This window comes from Canis aureus, chromosome 14 (genome assembly GCF_053574225.1).
Source record: "Canis aureus isolate CA01 chromosome 14, VMU_Caureus_v.1.0, whole genome shotgun sequence".
NCBI classification, from domain to species: Eukaryota; Metazoa; Chordata; class Mammalia; order Carnivora; family Canidae; genus Canis; species Canis aureus.
Genome location: NC_135624.1, coordinates 10514762 through 10536624, shown reverse-complemented (window position 1 = coordinate 10536624; position 21863 = coordinate 10514762). Strand labels below are relative to the sequence as shown.

Genomic DNA, 21863 nt, shown 5'->3' with positions numbered 1-21863 from the left:
TCTCTTTTGCTGTCTTCCTTTGTAAATTGAGGGATTTCCACGGTGATATTCTTGTATTTCCTTCTTTTTATCTTTTGAGTATCTACTCTAGGTTTTTGCTTTGTAGTTACCGTGAGTTTTACATAAAACAAAATAGTTTTTTAAGCTGAAAACTTAATTTCAATAGCATGTAAAGATTCTACAATTTTACTCCTCCCCCTTTTGTTTTTGATATTTGTTTACCTCTGTATTGTGTATCCATCAACAAATTATTAAGCCATACTTATTTTTAATACTTTTATCCTTTAACCTTTTTACTAGAGATGTGATTAATATATCACCATGTTACAATCTTAGAGTACTCTAAATTTTACTATATACTTATCTTTATCATTGTCTTTTATATTTTCATTGTTTTTTAAAGATTTTTTATTTATTTATTCAGAGAGAGAAAGAGAGAGAGAGAGAGAGAGAGAGGCAGAGACACAGGCAGAGGGAGAAGCAGGCTCCATGCAGGGAGCCCAATGCGGGACTGGATCCCGGGTCTACCAGGATCACACCCCCAAGCTGCAGGCGGCGCTAAACCGCTGCGCCACTGGGGCTGCCCTATTTTCATTGTTTTTATGTTCTCAATTAGTATCTTTTCATTTCAGCTTGAAGAACTCCTGTTAGCATTTTTTTGTTGTTGTGTTAAAGCCTGTAAAATCTAACTGGCAACTATTTTATGGGATAGAAATGTCAGCACTCAAATTTCTGATGTGATCTGTAGAACCACTGATTGAATCAATAAAGTAGACAGACAGTAAGCTAAGAGGTTTTCTAAGTGTTAAGAAACAAAGGAATGAATCTATTTTTCACTTAATCTATCTGCATCTGTTAGTGAACCTACAGCTAAACTTGGTGTGTAGCCAAACTGGTTAAAGCTTGACATTAACGCTTTCTGTATTAAAAGTCTTGGTGATTTTTTCCTCCACTAAAAGGGTGGCACTAGCATTCAAACTTATCATATGAGACTGTCACTTGTGTCAAAATTATCACAGAGCGGAAGAGCATCCGTTGTTGTTTGGATACAACCATGATCAAAGCATGAACAGTATATGGCAATGATTCAATTTAACAGAATGGGAAAGAACTTAATATTAAGAACAAATTCCCCTGTAGTAGATGCCAATCCAGGATATGATCATCACAAACCCTACTAAAAACCAAGTAATTTTTGGTCAATTTGAAAACTGTCTAAAAAGTGTTAACAACTACACTTGTCAGAAAAAAAATAAACATATGTAAGTAATCAAATCAAGCAAGGACCTAGGAATAGCATCATTGAGAATTGTAATTGAAACTTAAGTCACAATAACTCATATCAACTTGCCATATACTTATTTGAGGACTATTTTTATATCCTATCAAAGATTACATTATGTTAATTACAGCTCAAATACTCCATATCTGGAATGTGGCAGCTTCTGACTCTGGATCAATTTCACTTAGCTCATTGAATGAGTGCCAAGAGACATTAGCATTTATATCCAAAGTTGTGAAAACTTAACAAGGCTTTGAAAGTCTTTGGGATCAATAGCCAATCAAAATCCCCACAGAGGAGTGTTATGGTATGAAGGCAAATATTTACAGTCTCTTTCCACTGCAGATTTCTTTTTCTGTCTGTACTGTGTGGGGTTGTAGTACAGTGTTTATTTCTACAGATGTGACTAAGTGTGTAGCCATGAAGTAGTCTACTCTTTATCTCTATCTCTGATGCAGGACTCAATCCCAGGACCCCGGGACCACACTCTGAGCCAAAGACAGATGCTCAACCACTGAGCCACCCAGGCGTACTGCTTTTCCTCTACTTTAAAAACACTCCTTGTTCACAGCAGCAGCTTTCTGTTGATAATGACAGTCAGCTGTGAAACCTTTTTCAAATGCAAATTTCCCAACTATATCCCATACATACATTAATCCTACCTGCATTATAGGTATATTATAGGGATAATATATATCCAGGGTTGTAGGGTGGGGCTCAGGAGCCTACATTTTTTGATTATGAGCCATGTTTGAGACTTGCTCCTTTGTAGCTCTTCCAGGTGCTTCTGCATATTTGGCTTATGGGAATCACACATTACGTTCAAAATAAGGCCATACATAAGACTAGTTTTGGCAAGTACTGAGCAGAAGTGACGTATGTGTTTTATACACATATGTGTCAAGAACAGCCTCTGTTTAAAATCCAGGCAATGTTTACCACTCCAGATGCCTCTGCCCCTGCCTCAGCAATGAAGGATACTACGTGCTCCAGATGGTACAGCTACTAGGTGGGAATACCTGAGAAACTCTGTGGACCAGAACTCCTCCTCCCTAACCTCAACCTGAACTGGACCTGTAATATTGGCAAAAAACAGGTTGAGAAAGACACTAATTACAGCAAGCCACCCAGGTTCAGGGGTTCATTTGGCACTGTAGCATAAGCTTATCCTACTCTGACTGATACAAGGGTGTTGCAAATGCTTCCTTTACATTTATTTTTCCCATATATACCAAATTAATATAGGTTCACCCCACTAACTTAGAGTAGAGCACTCCTATGAAACCTTTCATCAGCCAAAATGGTATAAAGGGAAGAAGCAATTACCATTAATTTATATGGAAAAAATGTTAAGCATTCCCAGAATAAACAAAAAAACAAAAAATCCAAACCTCTCTTTGGTTTTACTGATATCTTAGGACACATCCTGCTAACGGATGCACAAAATAAATCGAGATAAAGATGCTCAGAGACACAGTTCAAGGTAGGATGGCTTGATGCTGAGATGCTGAGTGTAATTCCACAGGGCAGGAGCTTGGCGGGCCTGCTCTCCCTGCTGGGGATGAATGCTACCTCTATAAAGGCTTACTGCAAAACATGTGCTTAATGCTATTCTCACTGTTGCCTTTTGTTCATAGCAGCAAAAATCTTCTTCGGATTTCTTTTGCTTATCAAAAAGAAGTACTGATTACTGTAGGTAGGTCTTGTGTAAAGGTGAAGAAGTTTAAACCTACAGGGGGATACCTGTACCTTGAAGATTAGCTCATTTATGCTGTGACATCAGTACATTTTACTTCTAGACCTCTCGTCATTTTCATATTCTGAGGTTGCAAGACTATTAATTTTTTTATCATTTAAACCATATCTGAATAAGGATTTTCTCAACATTCACAACCAAAAAGCAAACAACCAAAACACAGTAAGTATAATGCTGAGGCTCTGATGCTAACAAGAAGCCATCCATCATACGTCATTCCCAGTTTAAAACTGGTGTTTCATTTACATCAGCCCAATTCTCTCAATATATGTCTTTATAATCAGAAAATATCATAAATTTGAACTTGTAGAATATACATATGCCCATAAAATGCCATTTTTATGTTTTATATATTGTTTTTTTTTTAAAGATCTATTTATTTATTTATGATAGACACAGTGAGGAGAGAGAGCGAGGTAGAGACACAGGAGGAGGGCGAAGCAGGCTCCATGCCAGGAGCCCGACGTGGGACTCGATCCTGGGACTCCAGGATCACTCCCTGGCCAAAGGCAGGCGCCAAACCACTGAGCCACCCAGGGATCCCCCTATATATTGGTTTTATGTAAAACTTTATTAGAAAAAGTTTGAAAAGAATTGCTTTTAGAGCAACAGAGGGTAAGTACCAATTCTCTTTCACACAATGCCCTTAACATATTAATAGCAACCTTATTAGACCTGAGAGAGGCCTTGGTGTTTATCTAGTTGAGCCATTTATTTTCATTGATTTGTTAGCCAAGGCCCAGATTCATCAAATGAGTCTCAAGGTCATATACTTGAATCAGAACAAAGCCAGAAGACCCTAGAGCTTTCCTACGGGGAGTGCTACCACATGAAGGGCTCCATCTTTGGGCTGAGCAATTAATTGTGACTCTCAATTTACCCAAACATTTGTTAAAGTGGCATGATGTCCCATAAAGTCTTTTTCAGATGTGAAAGCTAAGTCAAACTATTGATTTGTTTTTGAGATTTAGCTTTTTTATCTGTAAAATAAGAGCAAGTAGTACCTATCTTATAGCTCTACTGGAAGAGAGCTTCTATTAGAAAGTATATCACTTATGTACAATGTGAGGACCATTGTTCTTTGGCTTTACATGACTAAATTTAGATTTATTACCTTCAGATGTCAGCCTATACTTCTAGATCAGGGTTCAGCAAAGTATGGTCCATGGATCAAATCTGGCCTGACATCTGTTTTTATAAATGTGGTTTTATTGGATCATAGCCACACCGGTTCACTTATGTATTGTCAGGGCCTGCTTTGGGGGCTACAGCAGTAGAGGTGACTAGTTATGACAAAGGCCATATGGACCAAAAGCCTAAAATATTTACTCCCTTGCTATGTTCAGAAAAAATTCTGTTGATTTACGTTCTAGATTGCTGAGATAAGTTTTTAAAAGGATTTTATTTATTTGAGAGAGAGAGAGAGAAGGAGGGGGGTAGGCAGAGGGAGAAGGAGACTCCCTGCTGAGGAGAGAGCCCAATGTGGGGCTGACCCGAGGACCCGGAGATCATGACCTGAGCTGAAGACAGATGCTTAACCAACTGAGCTACCCAGGTGTCCCTGCTGAGATCATTTTGAAACTACTCTTGATTCTTTTATCCTTAGTATCATCCAATATCTCTTTCACTGGGTCAGCCATGGACTTGGCTCCATTTAGGCTGTTCACAGAAATGTTTAGTGAGACACAGGGAAGGAGAGGCCCATGGCACACCATGAGAGACCACCTTCATAGCTGACAATGATTACCATTCATCTGAAGAAGTATGAATCCACTAAATGATACTATCAGCCAGTTCTTAATCATCAACAATGTTGTGTATTTGTTAAATGCCTTTCTAATACGCAGAAGATAGGGTACAGACCCCTTTTTTCCCCTCCCAAGTGGTTTCAAATCTGTGTTGTTTCTGTACCCTTCAACTCCATTTCAGCCCCATTTTTTTGAAATCTCAACTAGTCACCTAGCTACAGTTTTCTGGCAGATCTACTATTGTCTGTGTAGAGATTGATTATTATTATTAAACCTGATTATTATTCTTCCTAGGTGCACTAAATTCCCCAGCTTTCTTTTCTTTTCTTTTTTTTTTTTTTTTTTATTCATAGAGATGCAGAGAGAGAGAGAGAGGCAGAGACACAGGCAGAGGGAGAAGCAGGCTCCATGCAGAGAGCCTGACGTGGGACTCGATCCAGGGTCTCCAGATCACGCCCCGGGCTGCAGGCGGCACTAAACCGCTGCGCCACCAGGGCTGCCCCCAGCTTTCTTTTCAATCAGAGGTGGCCAAGTGACTAAGTTCTAGCCAATGGAAGGATTGCAAAAGTCATGTGTGCTCCTTCCAGGCCTGGCCCACAAAAGCATCCCATTGGTAACCCTCCATGGTCTTATCCTTCTCACAGCCTGGAAGTTGATGAGCATGGAGACCTGAGAGGCCATCTATTAAAGATGGCAAAATCACAGCTAGAAAGAACCAGGGTCCCCGAATCCATCCTTAGAGGGGAGCCATGCACCACTCCAAGAACACCGATTTTGGACCTGAACGTGAAATAAATTTCTATTGTATTTAAAACATTATATATGTGTTTTGATGTTTGTTACGAAAGAGAATGTAATTGTCAAAAATACACTTATCATTACTATTATATTACTGCCAAAATATCACAGGAAAATATCCTAATAACTCCATTTTCGAAACCAGGAGGTTACAATTCATGTAAAGTGGCTATGGGTTGTCTTTCACTATATTCTCACCTACTTTGGCCTAAACATGTCCATTTCACTATTTTTGTTTTGTATTCTAATAGCTCATTCTCCTTAATTGACAAAAATACAGCAAAATAGGCATTACACTTGTTCTGCCTTTTAGTAATCTCTTACTGTACACTTTCCTAAAAGAGCCTCACATTTCCTTCTTGTTCTGTTTTAGTCTAGGCCTTCCCTTTTCAACAGAATGAACCGAGTTCGCTAGTTTCTTTACTGTTTCTAAAGCCTCACCCTGTTTTGGCCTGACCCTTTTTTTTTTTTTTTTACAGTTTCTTGCCATCCTTACATTTGTCCCTGGTAATACGTCCTTCACGTTTTCATCTCTTCTAAGAGCTAAGCTCAGACAACGTCTTGTTAAGTCATGCTGCTTCCTCCCCATTTTGCTTTTTCATTAAGATTATTCGTTACTTTGGTTTTCTTTGGAATGCTACCATCTCTCCTGAAGGCCTTAGTTTTAGTCTTTGAAATTAGATTAAAATGTCTTTTTTATTATCTGCCCCTTCCTACTATCATTCAACTAGGACAGAGACTCCCTTTACTGCTTAGAACATGGCCTGGCACATAGTAGGCACACTAATATTATATTTGTTTAATAATTGAAATCATGTCTATCCTTTCTCTAAATCTGATACTAACTCACTTTTCTACAACCCAAGAACCAGATGTAATTAAGTTTAGCTTATTTCCTCTCTTCAGTATTAAGGAGTATCAATTTTCAATACTTTTCTCTCAAAGAGTGATTCTCAGCCTTGGCTCCACATTTTAAGACTCCTGTGGAGCTTCTGAAAATCCCAATGCTCAGGCCACACTCTAAATGAATGAAATCCAAGTTTCTCACAGGTAGGATACAGACCTCAGGGAAAGACACTTTCCAGGTGATTTCAGTGTGCAGTCAAGATTTAGAATCACTGCAGGGTTCCTGTTGTTTCTGTAAGTCTTTCCTTTTAGTGAAAATGAAGTCAAGACATCAATAAATATTATGACATCATCTTGCAAGGGATTGTTAATAATAATGAACATTTATCAATTGTTTACTATGCCAGGCATTGTTCTGAGAGTTCTTTCATACATTATTTCCTTTATACCTCACATCTACTCTGTGAAGGAGGTTAGTGAACCCCTGCTTTGCCAACAAGATTATGGAGTCAGAGAGGTTAAGGAAAGTAACACTGTCATTTGGGTCAGTCAAGAGTCTCTTGGGTGTTTGCTTTTAACTTAACTGATACTACAGCACAAGGGTTATCAGTCATGGGCAATTTTGCCTCCCAGAAGGCTTTCTAGATTAAAATATAGGCCTCTAGTTAAATTTGAATTTCAAAAAAATGACAAATAAGTTTAGTACAAGTCTGGACCAAATATTACATGGGGTGTACTTATATAAAAAGTCACTTGCTGTTTATCAGAAATTCAAATTTACTGGGGCATCCTCTATTTTCACTAAAATAGAGTGAAATAGAGTTGCTTAAGCTGGGAACTCTACCCGCAGGGAATATTTAGCAATGTCTGGAGATATTTTTGGTTATCAAACTGAGGATGTGCTACTGGCATCTAGCAGGTTGAGGCCAAGGATGCTGTTTAAGACCTCATAATGCTCAATGCTCAAGACAGCTGCCACAACAGACCATCCATCTTCAAATGTAACTAGTGCCCAGGCTGAGATCTAGTGGATGTTGGGAAAGATTAACTACTCCCCCAAACTTCTCCCCACCCCCATAACAGCATCATGCCTCTGGCAACTTTTATTTTTACTTCATTTATTTTTTAAAAGATTTTATTTATTCATGAGAGACACAGAGAAGAGAAGCAGATATAGGCAGAAGGAGAAGTAGGTTCTCTGCAGGGAGCCTGATGTGGGAGGACTCGATCCTGGATCCGGGGATCACACCCTGAGCCAAAGGCAGATGGTCAACCGCTGAGCCACCCCTCTGGCAACTTTTATAGACTTCAGAAAGCTGCCTTTATCTATCTATCTATCTATCTATCTATCTATCTATCTATCTATCTATCATCTATCTATCTATCTATCTATCTTTATTTTAGAGAGAGAGAGCAAGCACTAGTGTGCACACATGGGGAGAGGGGTAGAGAATCTTCAAGCAGATCCCCTGCTGAGTGAGGAGCCTGATACAGGGCTGGAGCTCATGACCCATGAGATCATAACCTGAGCTGAAACCAGGAGTCAGATGCTTAACCGACTAAGCTACCCAGGCACCCCATTAAGTCTCATTTCATCCTGTGTCTAGCTATAATAATATGTAATATTCTTTTGCATTTGCACTCTAGTAAGGTGTGCCTGGAGATATCATTCATCTACTGCTCCTGGTGCCTCTTCATCTCGCTACAAAGAAGATGTGGGACAGGCTTTTGCCACTTCCTGACATATCTTCCTTTGCTTTCTCTTTCATCCCCACATTTTCAATTACAGCTTCAAAATCTATGTGGTTCCAGTTAAGACATTGTACTCTCTGAAGTCCTTGGGCCAATTTGATTTAGCTGCAATTAGCACAGAAAAATCTGGGACTGAAAGAAAGGTGTGATAAAAGCCCATATGGCAAAAGGAGAAGATAGCTTCATGCAAAATGGTTTACTGCTAATGGAATGATGTTTCTTTAGCTGGCAAATTTGTATGTTGTGAATGCCACCGCCATGGTGGCAAGTTTTTGATAACCTCTAAGGTTGCACTACCTAGCAGATGTTTTCTCAAAACTTTAGCAAAAGAATGTTGCAATGAATTTTATAAATGATTTATAAATTACTTTGTAAAACATGCATATTAGCTTGTCATGAATAAATCTAAGTAAATGTACTTTATTATAGTGCATATTTTCTTGTTTGATTTTGGAGCCTGTAAAAAAGCGTGTTGAGTATTCTTTCAAGTGTTATGATCAAACATAGGATGTATTTGGTACAAAGAGTTTTAAGTATTATTTTCAGGAATTTGAGCTTAAACACTGAATCATGTGCCAGAATTTTAATTTCAAAAGATCTGTTTTTCTTAGACGTAATTCATTATACTCAATTTAGAGTTTTTTTAAAAACTGATTTGCAAGGTAACAGATGTCAATTTTATGCCACCAAGGGTTACAGCTTAAGTTACTTAGCAAAGTGAAGATCACTCACTATTCAGGCTTTTAAAATAATATACTTATTTCTATTATTTTTAAATAGAGGATTATTGTGCCTAAAAATCATCATGCTTACTACGTATCTTTCCCCAAAAGAAAAGACCATGAGTTCTGGATTATATAAAAAAGAGCCACATCCAGAGGTCCACATATCCTTAAGTGCCCAGTAAGGATTATCTGCATTAGCAAGGGGATAAAGATAATTACTACAAAAATCTAACATACAGTTAATTGACATATATATACACACACACACTTGCCTTGCATGTGTCATATAGGTGATCCTTAATAAATATGAATGCATTCGTCCAAAATTTGATATTGACTATTTATAAGGCATATATGTTTGAGTATGCATGTCTGGTCTGGGGATGTTAATAGTATAAAGAAAGAAAAAGAAACAAGGAGAAACACAGCCTTTGTAAATATAATGCTTTTTCTTTGACCAGAGATAAACCAAAGTAGGACACTCAAGATCTTAGAATTCCTGGCAGTGGCAGATGGCAGGGAGGTTGCAAGATTTTGTATACTTGCTCCCAAAGGGCTCTGTGACACCTCAATAATACTTATCTTAGTACACTATTTGTTTATATGTCTGAAACTATTAGTACGCCTGTCTACTTAATATGACCTTACTACTCTGTCTTCTGGTGCATTCTAGAAACATCCCAAATGACACATCAAGTTCATACACCAGAACTCTGAACCCCTTGCCTCAAATCCTCATCTTACTCTATCAATTCTAAACCATTATACCATAAACCATTATATGTATCATGACCGTTACTCTATCCTAATCAAGTTGTTACACTGAAAGACACGCCTTAAACTTGAAAAATCTCAAATATACCAAATATTTGTGCCTGCTCTCCCCCTATCAACCACCTCCTAGGTACTACTAAGGTTCTGTTGAGCTAGTATTCTCCTTACCTCAGTACTAACTCAGCTTTTTCTTACCAAAAGGTGGTTTTAGAGATATTGTGGGGAGTCAGCTTTTGAGACTTCCATTAGATTGTGAATTCTCAATGGGCAGGGTCTATGTCTCATTAATATTTTCTATAGGTTTTTTACACAGTTCCCCTGAGCAGGTAGCTCTCAAAGAGTCTTTAGACCAGTAGCATCAGCATCATCTGGGATTTTTTTTTAAGATTTTATTTTATTTATTTTAGAGACAGAGAGCAAGCAGAGAAAAGGGTAGAGGGAGAAGGAGGGAAAGGGACAAGCAAGCAGACTCCCCACTGAGCTCAGAGTCTGAGGCAGCGCTCATCCCAGAACCCTGAGCAGGACCTGAGAGGAAATCAAGAGTCAGAAGCTTAACCACTGACTGAGCCACCCAGCCTTTTAAGAAATTAAAATTTCGGGCTCAACCTTAACTCCACTGAACTGAAAGGCTGGGTGGAACTCAGCAATCTGTGTTTTAGTCAGTCCTTCAGGCAATTCTGACATACTATCAAATTTGAGAACTACTGTAGCTCACAGCAGATGGTTAATACACACAAAAAAGTACAGGGAATACATGATGAGAGTCAAGGGAGGTATAGTTATTCTTAATTAAAGTAGATAAAGTACAACACGGCTTCTTGGAGGAAGTGACAATTAGGGACTTGAAGGATTAGTAGAATTTGGGAATAAAGGCTGAAAAAAGTAGGGTTTAAGGGTGCTGGACTGGATTACAGAAAACACTGAAAGAGGCTGAAGCTAAAATGTGAATGTCCACCGAATGAGTTTATACTTCTTTCTGGTGATAGTAGGGAGTCACTAATGGTATGGTGCCCTTGGGGAGAGAGTAATATAAGGGAAACAAAACAAAACAAACACAAAAAACACTGTGTATGATTGGAAAACCATGCAGTGTATAAATTCTGCTGGATTATCTGATTTTGACTCTATGGCAGCTACTTTATAACTCTATAAATTGTAAAAAGTGATAGCAATCCAAAATAATTCCTGTCTATAAACAAAGGCAGTCTTGTCTATGTGAATTCCATCCAATAGACTGAATTGGCTCTCTTCACCAGCAGTGGAAAAATGTGCCTAGATCTGCACATTTATTTCAATAATCCTCATCTATTAATTATGTCTGTTTGGATTCTCCTTTGAACTGATTATAACATCTTACTGGTTCCTTCATTAATGAGCTAAATACAATATTTAATGTCTCCATTTTTATATCTGTCTTGATTTTATACCTTTTTCTGGGAGAAAATTAAATAAAATATCTTACTGTCTTACTTCTCTGATAGAACTCTTTGGGATATATACACATGTGTACACACATATATTAAAGCTCTTTCTTTTTCTACAATATTCTTTTAAAATACGAAAGGAAATAAAATTTTTGCTGTATTTATTAATTCTTTAGATTATGAAACTTCACATTTTCTAATCCACCCACAGTTACAAAGGCATTTTAGATCTTTTGGAATATTGTTATATTTTAAAATGAACGATTTTAACAGTAGCAACATGCTTAGGAGAAACAACAAATTATTCTAATTACAATTCTCTAGCCAAGGATTATAGTATTGTGCTGTAGCAGAACAAACAAGCAGAGGGGTATAAGAGTGTGTAGAACATGTTTATGGAATGGCAGACATTCATGATTTAACCACCAGGTTTTGTTTGTACTGACTGAGGGCTGATGAGCAATACAGACAATTTTATGCAGAGGCTGATGCTGTGGAGGGAACAGAGGGAGAGACAAGGGAACTGGGCATCTTCTAGTAAGAAGAGGGAGAGAAAACAACTTGAATATCTACAAAATTGAAAATCACGCACATCTAGCAATGCAGCTTCCTATTAACAGGGAGCCTCTCAGTAGCATAACCCAAATTAGAGAAGTGTTAAGGACCAGCGCCTGAGTGTCAGCAATCCTCTGATTCAGAGTCAGAATCAAAATTCCCTCCACTATCCTATTACTCATTTATTTCTCCTAATACATATTTGTCTAAAGGAAAATCTTAGATGCTGTAGATTATTCCATAAAATCTAAACCACCAGACCAAAATATAGTACCATATAGGAAGAACTACTTGGTTAAAATGGGAAGGTTTCTGAAAGCAAATTCTTGCTTGTCCACTGACTCACTCTACAAACACGAGGCACCTACTAAACCAGTCAGGCGTTGGTTATTCATCTATAAACAGTATAATGCTACATCTGGGGACGCTGGCTGAGTTTACTATTTAATCTTTGAGAACCATTCTCAGGTTTCTATAGGAAGAAGCCACAATACATAAAACATATTACCATAAATACTGCCACTTAATAAGCTGCAAAAGTGCTTGGGTTTTATTTTTAATAGTGTGGGGAATTTTCTTTTGCTCCCTTTTCTAAAAAAAAAAAAAAAAAAGATATGCTTTGCAGTTAGAAAGTACATAAAGGGTTTATATGATGTTGAAAGGAATACTCTTCTATACAACAAATACATACCAGCTTAAAGGGTTTCCTATTGATCACATAACATCAAAAGGCCTAGTCTGCACTTAAGCATAGACTCTTAACAGAATGGGATGAGTACACGACTCTATTAAATGCTTAATTTGGATGAGTAGGTAGCTTAACATTTTATCAGTCAACCATTAAAGTGAACTGCCAGAGAAGAGTGCCATGAGGAGAACACATACAGGGCTGGAACAGAAGCATCATCAAATGCTTTTTCTTTTTTAAACACAACTAAGGCATTGAATTTAACTAAGATCAATGGCCCAAAGTATTCACATAATTAGCATCTACCATAGGATCCTTTTTGAGAAAAGGAGCTTGATAGATCTGGCTCTTACCAGGACACCCTTGAAAATGTCCCCAGACCACTGAATCTGTTATATTTTAAAAATACTTTGGGGGTGCCTGGGTGGCTCAGTCGGTTAAGCATCTGCTTTTAGCTCAGGTCATGATCCCAGGGTTCTGGGTTTGAGCCCCACATAAGGGGGTCTCTGCTCAGTGGGGAGCCTGTTTCTCCCTCTGCCTCTGCCTGCCACTCTCCTTGCTTGTGCTCTCTCTGTGTCAAATGAATAAAATCTTAAAAAAAAAAACCTTAAAAAAAAAATACTTTGGAGAAAGCTTCTCTGGCATCTCATTAAATGATTAACCCTTCATACTATAAGAAACTTCTTATAGTTATTTCTAAAATTTCTAGAGCATAAGCCCAGTTCTTTCGGCATTTTTTAATTATGAAAAATCCGGGGCATCTGGGTGGCTCAGTTGGTTGAGTGCCTGACTCTTGGTTTCAGCTCTGGTCATAATCTTGAGGTTGTAGGATCAGGCTCCATGCTCACTGCAGAGTCTGTTTGAGATTCCCTCCTTCCCCTGTGCCCCTCCCCTAACTTTAGAGTGTACGGTCTCTCTCAAATAAATAAAATCTTTAAAAAATTATGAAAAATTCCAGCATTCAAAAGTAGATAGTATAAAGGCAACTACTGAATGAGAGACGTGCATATGATATATCCAATAAGGAGTTAATATCCAAAATATATAAAGAACCTATACAACTCAACACCAAAAAACCAATGATTTAAAAACGGGAGGACCTGAATAGATATTTTTCCAAAGAAAACATACAGATGGTCAAAGGACACATGAAAAGATGCTCAACATCACTCATCATCAGGGAAATGCAAATCAAAACTATAATGAGATATCACTTCATACCTGTCAGAAGGGCTAAAATAAAAAACACAAAAAATAACAAGTGTTGGCAAAGATATGGAGGAAAAGGAAGCCTCATGCACTATTGGTGGAAATGCAAACTGGTGTAGTCACTGTGAAAAATGGTTTGGAGGTTCCTCAAAAAATTAAAATTAGAATTACCATATGATCCCAGAAATGAAAACAGTAACTCAAGAAGATATATGTACCCCTATATTTATTTCAGCATTACTTACAATAGCCCAGATATGCAAGTATCCCTAGTGTCCATCTATAGGTGAATGGAAAAAAAGATATGATATATATATAATATATATACATATGTATAGAATATATATGTACATATGTATGTATGTGTGTGTGTGTGTAAAATGGGAGTATTTCTCAGCCATAAAACATAATGAGATTGGTCATTTGCAAGAACATGGATGGACCTAGAGGGTATAATGCTAACTAAAATAAGTTAGCCAGAGAAAGACAAATATAAGATAACAATTTAATTTCAATTCACATGATAATATAATTTCCCTCATATGTGGAATTTAAGAAACAAAAGAAATGAACAAAGAGAAAAAAGAGACAAGAAGAATAGACTCTTAAATATAGAGAACTAGTGGTTGCCAGAGGGGAGAAGGGTGGGTAGATAGATAAAGAGGATTTAGAGTATATTATCTTGATGAACATTGAGAAATATATAGAATTGCTGAATCATTATATTGTACACCCAAAACTAATTTAACAGTGTATGTTAATTATACTTCAATAAAAAATACAATAATAAAAAATATGAGAAAGAACATCAGATATGATGGTGGGTTTTCACATATTTGAAGTTAAAGACAATGTTAGAATTTTTTAGCAATTAAAAAATGCTCCTTTTATGAATTCACATGGAAAAACTTTGAGATATATCTTTTGGGTGAGGATTTGAGGGTATATTTAGCTTCCTATATTTTCTAGTTTTCAATACAGGCTAAAGCCTGATTTATTTACTACCAGTGAAAATAAAATCCAAAATGACAAAAAAAGGTAGACAGAAGAGTAATAGGACAAAAGAGTAGTATGACAGATTCAACAATTTTCAAGATTTTGTCACATCTGTATCACTTATTGCTATTTTTTTGCCAAAACTTTTTAAAACAAATTTCAGATACATTATTTCACCCCTACATATGTCAGTTTATACATCTAAGTTTTAAACATAAAAATATTGGACATCCAACATTAACTATGAGGTGCCATTATCACACTAATGAAATCAGCATATATTCCTTTGCAGAATCCAAGACCTCGTCCATACTTAATCTCCCCAATAGATAAAAATGTCTTTTTTCCTATTGGCTTGAATCATGATCTAAACAAGATCTACATACTAAAATTGGTTAAGTCTCTAATCATCTAGTCCAGTCGGTGCTTCTTAAACTCTATGTGCAAATGAATCACTCAGGGATCTTAAAATTCAGTAAGTTCTGGGGCAAGATCTGATATACTACACGTCTAACAATCTCCCAGGTGGTAGCTATATTGCTGGAATCAAAGTAGGTCACACTTGGAGCAGCAAGACCTTAGCAAAGGCCCCAATATTTTTTTGTTTGTTTGTTTTTTCCATGCCATTGGCTTGCTGCAAAAACAGGTCAGCAATCCTGAGCTGTGTCCCATGGTCTGGATTTCCATGTGATATTATTTAACTTGTTCCTCTTCCATTACCCTTACTTTCCTTAAATAATGTTAGCTCTAAAAACCTAAAATATTAAAGCTCACCTTTTATGGTAAGAATATCTTATATTCTGTGATTCAAATAACTACTCACTCTGTTTGAATATTATATGCCTTATGGTAACTGTTGTGCTAAATAGCTGGCTCTAGAGTCAGATTTCTATGATTCAATTTCTGTCTTCATCACTTAGTAGTTGTATGACCTTGAACAAGTTAATCCCCCAAGCTTCAGTTTTCTCATCTGTAAAATGGGTATAATATCGGTATTATATAGTAACTCTGAAAAATGGCACATGGCAAGTGTTCAAAAAATGGAAGCTACCACTGTTGCTGACTTTGTCATTGTTTCACTTCAAGTTACCATATTTTCGTTTCTGGGACTTTTCTTCTAAGTCCTAAAACTAACTTTTCAGTTCTTTTTTCACTTGAGGCTCTCTTATAAATCAGCTATAGCTTTTCTTTTTTTGTACAGTGCAGATCACAAAGTAGGCAGGACTCTCAGAGGAGCATATTATAAGTTTTCAGAAAATTTCTTTTTCATGATTTAATTTCTCTTTTAAAAAAAGATTTTACAGGCAGCCCCGGTGGCGCAGCAGTTTAGCGCTGCCTGCAGCCCGGGGTGTGATCCTGGAGACCCGGGATTGAGTCCCACGTCGGGCTCCCTGCATGGAGCCTGTTTCACCCTCTGCCTGTGTCTCTGTGCCTCTCTCTCTCTCTTTCTCTCTCTGAATAAATAAATAAATAAAAATAAAAAAAAAGATTTTACCTGTTTGAGAGAGAGAGAGAGCATGTGAGTATGAATGGTGGGGGAAAAGAGGGAGAAGCAGGCTCCCTGCTAAGAGGGAGCTGACCATGGGTCTGCATCCCAGGACCCTGGGATCATGACCTGAGCTGAAGGCAGACAGACATTTAACCAACTGAGCCACCCAGGTGCCCTTTTATGTTTTAATTTCTCTTTTAGATTACCATGGCTTATACAGCCTACAAATAAGACTATGTTTTAATCTTCTATCAGCTCACCCAAGTAAGTCTTTCAAGAGTGTTAATTCTTGGTGGTTCATCATAGAAATTTAGGTAACAAAATTGTGCACTATGAAATAGTTCCAAACCAAACATCTTAAGTGTATATTACAGAACTGAGGAAGCTTATTGTTCATTCATGTAAATCCCACATAAATTATATAATCTTTTTGTGTGTTATCAGTAATAAGGAAATGTTTTCATATCAAGACTGGGGTTTAGTCAGAGAGTAAATCTTCAAGAGATTACAGAAGTTGAGCTCATGGGACAAACTTATATTTCCTTCTTTCTTTAATAGGCTTTGGACGTTTGGAAAGAATCCCCACATAAAACCTCATACTTTGGGTAAAATCCCAAATAGCACACTACTTTTTGAAATTTTTTTTGACTGACCACAGAACACATGATTTATATGGGCCTGAAATCTGCCACTGTAAGTTGAAGCCATGACCTTCTAAATTCCATCAGCACAGAGTAACTTAGAGTCATCTCTTACAACAAGCAAGTGCTGGTCCAGATGATCAGGGCCAAAAAAAATAAATTAGGCAATGAGCCTAACTTTGTTTTACACTTTATTCTTTTTTCTTTTCCTTTTGAGGTTGATTTCTTCCTATAAGATGTTTTTCTTTTAAGACTCTGAATATATTTATTTCAGAGATGTATTCTCTTAGTTTAACATGAAGAGTAAAGTAAGGAAGTAGAACTGGCAAAGAGTACCAGGGCCAAAGCAAAATAACTGAAGAGAATATTTGAAAGTCAGTTACTTTTGAAGAGTTATTTGCAAGAGAGACACATGGTGAGAGAAGAGCAGTGGTGTTACCATAATTTTACTAGTATGCAATATTTTGGAATAACAGACTTTCTTTATCTGTGATGCAAGCAACCCGGTGATTTAACTAGAAATCATATGGTAGGCTACATAATTGTGTCTAACTTAAGAAAAGGCAGCAAAAACTTAAATGATAAAATAGTGGTGTATAAAAAGTGCCCTTTTGGGGAACCTGGATGGCTCAAGTGTTTGACTCTTAATTTCAGCTCAGGTCATGATCTCAGGCCTATGAAATCGAGTCCTGTGTTGGGCCCTGTGCTGGACATGGAGCCTGCTTCAGATTTACTCTCTATACCTCTGCCTCTTCCCCGCCTCTACCTGCTTGCACACACATATGCACACACTCTCCCTCTAAAAAAAAAAAGTGTCCTTTATTTCTGTATATGTATATGTATATATATTATATATATATATAGCACCTAAATATATATAGCACCTAAAATAGCTATTAATATATAGCTATTATATATAGTTAATAGCTATTATATATATAATATATATTATATATATATAGATAGATAGATAGTACCTAAAACAAAATCAAGATCAATACAGAATAAGCTTCACCCCACAAGGACAATCCATCTAGCATTTCATTTGACAAGTTGTTTTATTTCCAGACATTTAAATGCATTTTACCTGAAATTATTGCTTAAAAGGCAAACATAAAAAGGAATTAAATAAGACTACCTAGAAATTAAATAGTATTTCATAACCATATTCAGATCTTAGGCCATAGCTGTTTTCCCACATTCCAGAAAACAGTAAAAGGCACAGAAAATGTTACGTAATCAATTACTGTAATAATGGATGACATTGCAAAGCTAGCCATGTACTCACATGATACCACTTGAAGGTAATATCTGTTTCCACACTAAGCATAAAGAACACTAGTTTTTCTCCCCAAACCTTTCATTAAAATCGAAGGGTAGGTTTAAATGGATTATGTCCCGACTTTCTTCATTCTTAATATTTGCAAGATCTAAATCTCCTGAGAAATCTTCTGCCTTCTTGAAATGTATTTAGGTTTAGGAACATATCAGTAACATCTTTTCAATGGATATATAGATATTTCCTTTCTTCTTAACTAGTATATGAACCAAATATTCCCAGTATCTCTGATTTTATCTCAGTTTTCAAACTGTAAGTTTTTAGCTTTTTTTTTTTTGCACTGTATCCTGATGAGGGGTATAGAATTATATAAGGTCTTATACATAATACATAGCAAAGACAGCAATTTCCTCAGGACAGAGGGTGAAAGCTGTACTGAAGGGATTTTTTTTTCAGTTGGCAACTAAATCACTGTATCAGTAATATGTTCTCAAGTAAATTCATGTGGAAAATCATTGAACATTTATCCATTCTTATTAAGGTCAAATTTTTATTAGTAAACTGATTATGATCTCTTACCTCATGACCTAGGTCACTACTGACACATAATAGTCATTCTGTAACTATTTGCTGACTGAATTAAATGAATAAACAAACACTAACAGAATGCAAGGAAAGCATATTATACGTTCATTAAATGCTCCCAGTCTAGACTCATCTCCATAAAATATTCTTATCATTTACAATTCATTTTATAGCTGCTTACAAAATTAAAGCCACAAAGATATTTTGATAGATTTGGTGTGTGTGTGCGCCAAAAAAAGACTAATAGATAAATACAAAATGAGATGCATAAACAGTCCAAGGGCGAATATTTCTGAAGATATTTGCCTTCTTCATGTTCCACCCATACACGGAAAAGCAACAGTTGGTTATCATCCTTAGAAAGTACCAGCAAACAACACTCTATAAAACTACAGGTTGTAATTGTGTACGCGTAGACTCCAGTTTAAAGAACTTCAAACATTTCCAGTCTTCCAGTTCTCCTTTCTGCCCCTCATCTCTTCCCACTCACATGTGATCTTCCTTACCTTTCATTATTGAACCAGTACTTGAAATATTTAGTTAGTATTTTCTCCTTTTCCAATGATTTCCATGACATAACCACTTCCCTTGATCCAGAAAAAATTCCTGTGCTCCGTTGACCCCATGGAGTATTTTTCTAGACTTCACAAATGAGGTCAAGTCCCAATTTATACAGCAAAAGGCCAGAAGAAGATTCTCCAAAGGGAACTGGTATAATCTTATTTTGAAAAGAATGCTACAGATTATTTTCAGCAGTTCCCATTTAACTGCCTAAGCATTTACTGAATTTTGATGCAGCTGTGATTCATATACAAGAGGCCTATGGTTCTCTACCCCTATTCACTGTGCTCCTATAGTCATATGGTAGCTACTGAGATAAAACAGCTCAGTAGGTTTAAAACAAAAGGATACCTCTACAAAGTGGTCTCAAATCTTTAAATGGATCAAGTGCCTTACTAATTTATGTCTACCCTCCCTCTTAAGAGACAGGTGGTTTCAATTAGTCATGTTGCTTTGGAGTTTCACTGCTCCTGGTATGTTTAATTGATAAACTATTTAGCTATTTCTGAATCTGGATTTATAAGAGAAAGTTATTATATGGATGACTTCAGGATACTAGATAGGTGATCTCTGATGTTTAGCTTAAATTCTAATTTGCCTATGCAGTAATACTCTTGAAACAAAAATTTTAACATGTTAATCTACTGGAAAACACATTTCAACATGGAACACAGCTTGGCAAAGGATAAATGTTTTTCGCTAAAAAAGTCTGAAGGTCTCAATTTTAAATTTAAAAAATGATGAGCATTACATCATTTGGTTTACTTTCAAGATCCTCTGAGGCACATTTGGGTTGCAGTATGGTCAAATGGCAAGAGTTCATATAGCTTATGAACCACAGGAATAATTTGCAGTTGGTATATTTTAAGGTTAAGTTCTTATTACCTATTGGTATATTTTTACAATGCCCAATGTGGACTTTTAGCTCATTTATACTTATTTTACTCTCACTAATGACTAGAGAAACAGAAAGGTATGCATTATCTTTCTTCTTTTTCTAATACAAACAACCCCTTCCTTTTTTAATGCTTTCTTAATAAAGCTACCTTTAATGTATCTACTACTTTTAAGGTTTTTTTAAAATTATAAATATTTTTTTTTAGATTTTATTTATTTATTCATGAGAGACATAGAGAGAGAGGTAGAGACACAGGCAGAGGGAGAAGCAGGCTCCACGCAGAGAGCTCGACATTTTAAGCTTTTTGATTTGCAAAAACCCTTTTTTATTTTCCCTTAATCAATGCTGGGTGGTGGGGGGCAGGGAATACAGATAAAGCTGATATTCATGATATCTATTTTATACATTAGAAAGTTATATAGGCAAAGCAAATAAATAACTCTTCGGAGTTTAACTATTTAATATCCATTCTTCCCTTCTTCCTCCCTGATTCTATTTGAAATAACAATATAGGGATCCCTGGGTGGCGCAGTGGTTTAGTGCCTGCCTTTGGCCCAGGGCGTGATCCTGGAGACCTGGGATCGAGTCCCACGTCGGGCTCACCGTGCATGGAGCCTGCTTCTCCCTCTGCCTGTGTCTCTGCCTCTCTCTCTGTGACTATCATAAATTAAAAAAAAAAAAATGAAATAACAATATACTTAGCAAGGAAAAAAAAAAAGCACTGTTTTTTTTCACTTTCTTTTTTTCTAGATAGCCCTGTGACACAGTTCTGGACACTGAGATATGAACTGAAGTCTCCTAGAGGCTTTTGGGAAAGTTTTTGCTTCACTGATACAGGTGTCCCTCCTTCCCGCCGCTACCATCTTCTTGTCTGAAAGATGGATGTGATGGCCAGAGCCATAGCCTCTTAGAACCAAGAGGAAAGGGCAAAGAAAATTTTAAGGAGAATTGACATCCTGAATTTATACCAGTAACTGCCTACTTCTAGATTTCTTCCACAAGAGAAAAATACAGCTTTATGTGACTGTAATCAAGAGGTCTTTATTCACAGACAAATGCAATTGTTCACCTTTAGAGTAGGAACTTGAATTTAGGTTCTCTTCCAGTTCTATCATCTTTCCATTGTTGTAGATTATACTGCCTGGTAATCCTAGGCTATCTTTAACTTGTTATTTCTAGCACCCATGAGACATAGCACTCAATATCAAGTCCTACAGCAGGAAAACAAGGGTAGTATCACATCTTGAATTTTAATTGGTTACCTCTATAGCTCGAAGCTAAAAAGCAAAGTAATGAAAAGCTGTTTTTGACATTTCTCTCCCCCACCCCCACCCCCCCACACACACACATATTTTCAATGAGCTTCTCTGGACCCGTGGCACTTATGTCCTTTGGAATGTACTACTCAAATCCTATCGAGACCTGCCCTTTCCTTAGGGTTTTAAGCTCTCAGTTATACTTTCTTCTGCCTTTCCACCACTAATCAAAGCAGATAGGATGAGGAGAGAAATGAAGAATTATTGTCACTGAGGTAATTTATGGGGATATAAAAATTATTTTAGGAGGGTATCTGCAAGATGATTTATAAATCCAATTGAACCTCTAGGTTTGGAAAGCACTGAAGAGTCATTTGTGAGTGAGGGGTTTCACTCCTACTCCTCATCTAATCTAAGCAGCTACTCTTCTCTTCAGTTTAGCCCCTTTGGACATTCCCACTGACCTCTTTAGCCCCCAGCCAGCACAGGGGGCAACACAGCATAAAGCAGGGATTTGCTGCTTATTGTTAAGACCTGCCAAGTCCTAGAATCAGAAGAGTACTAGAAACAGGGAAAGGAAGGAATGTACTTTTGCTAATTC

General features: G+C 36.9%; 1 protein-coding gene and 1 long non-coding RNA gene across 29 annotated transcripts in view; one reads left to right on the top strand and one right to left on the bottom strand.

The window, feature by feature from the left end:
• The window catches only part of OXR1 (oxidation resistance 1), a 282656-nt gene that overhangs the window by 88140 nt on the left and 172653 nt on the right, over window positions 1-21863 (bottom strand). The gene's annotated exons all lie outside the window — the stretch shown is intronic.
• LOC144283157 (uncharacterized) overlaps window positions 1-21863 on the top strand; it is a 37606-nt gene that overhangs the window by 8431 nt on the left and 7312 nt on the right. For 11 of the 27 annotated variants that reach the window (XR_013351564.1, XR_013351562.1, XR_013351551.1 and 8 more), the window contains one exon: window positions 3432-5605. The exons of 4 other annotated variants lie outside the window; for them this stretch is intronic. This is a non-coding gene — a long non-coding RNA (uncharacterized LOC144283157). Of the gene's footprint in view, window positions 1-1740; window positions 5606-21863 lie in introns of those variants that run through there. 12 more of the 27 variants (XR_013351546.1, XR_013351567.1, XR_013351545.1 and 9 more) reach the window with 6 other exon arrangements.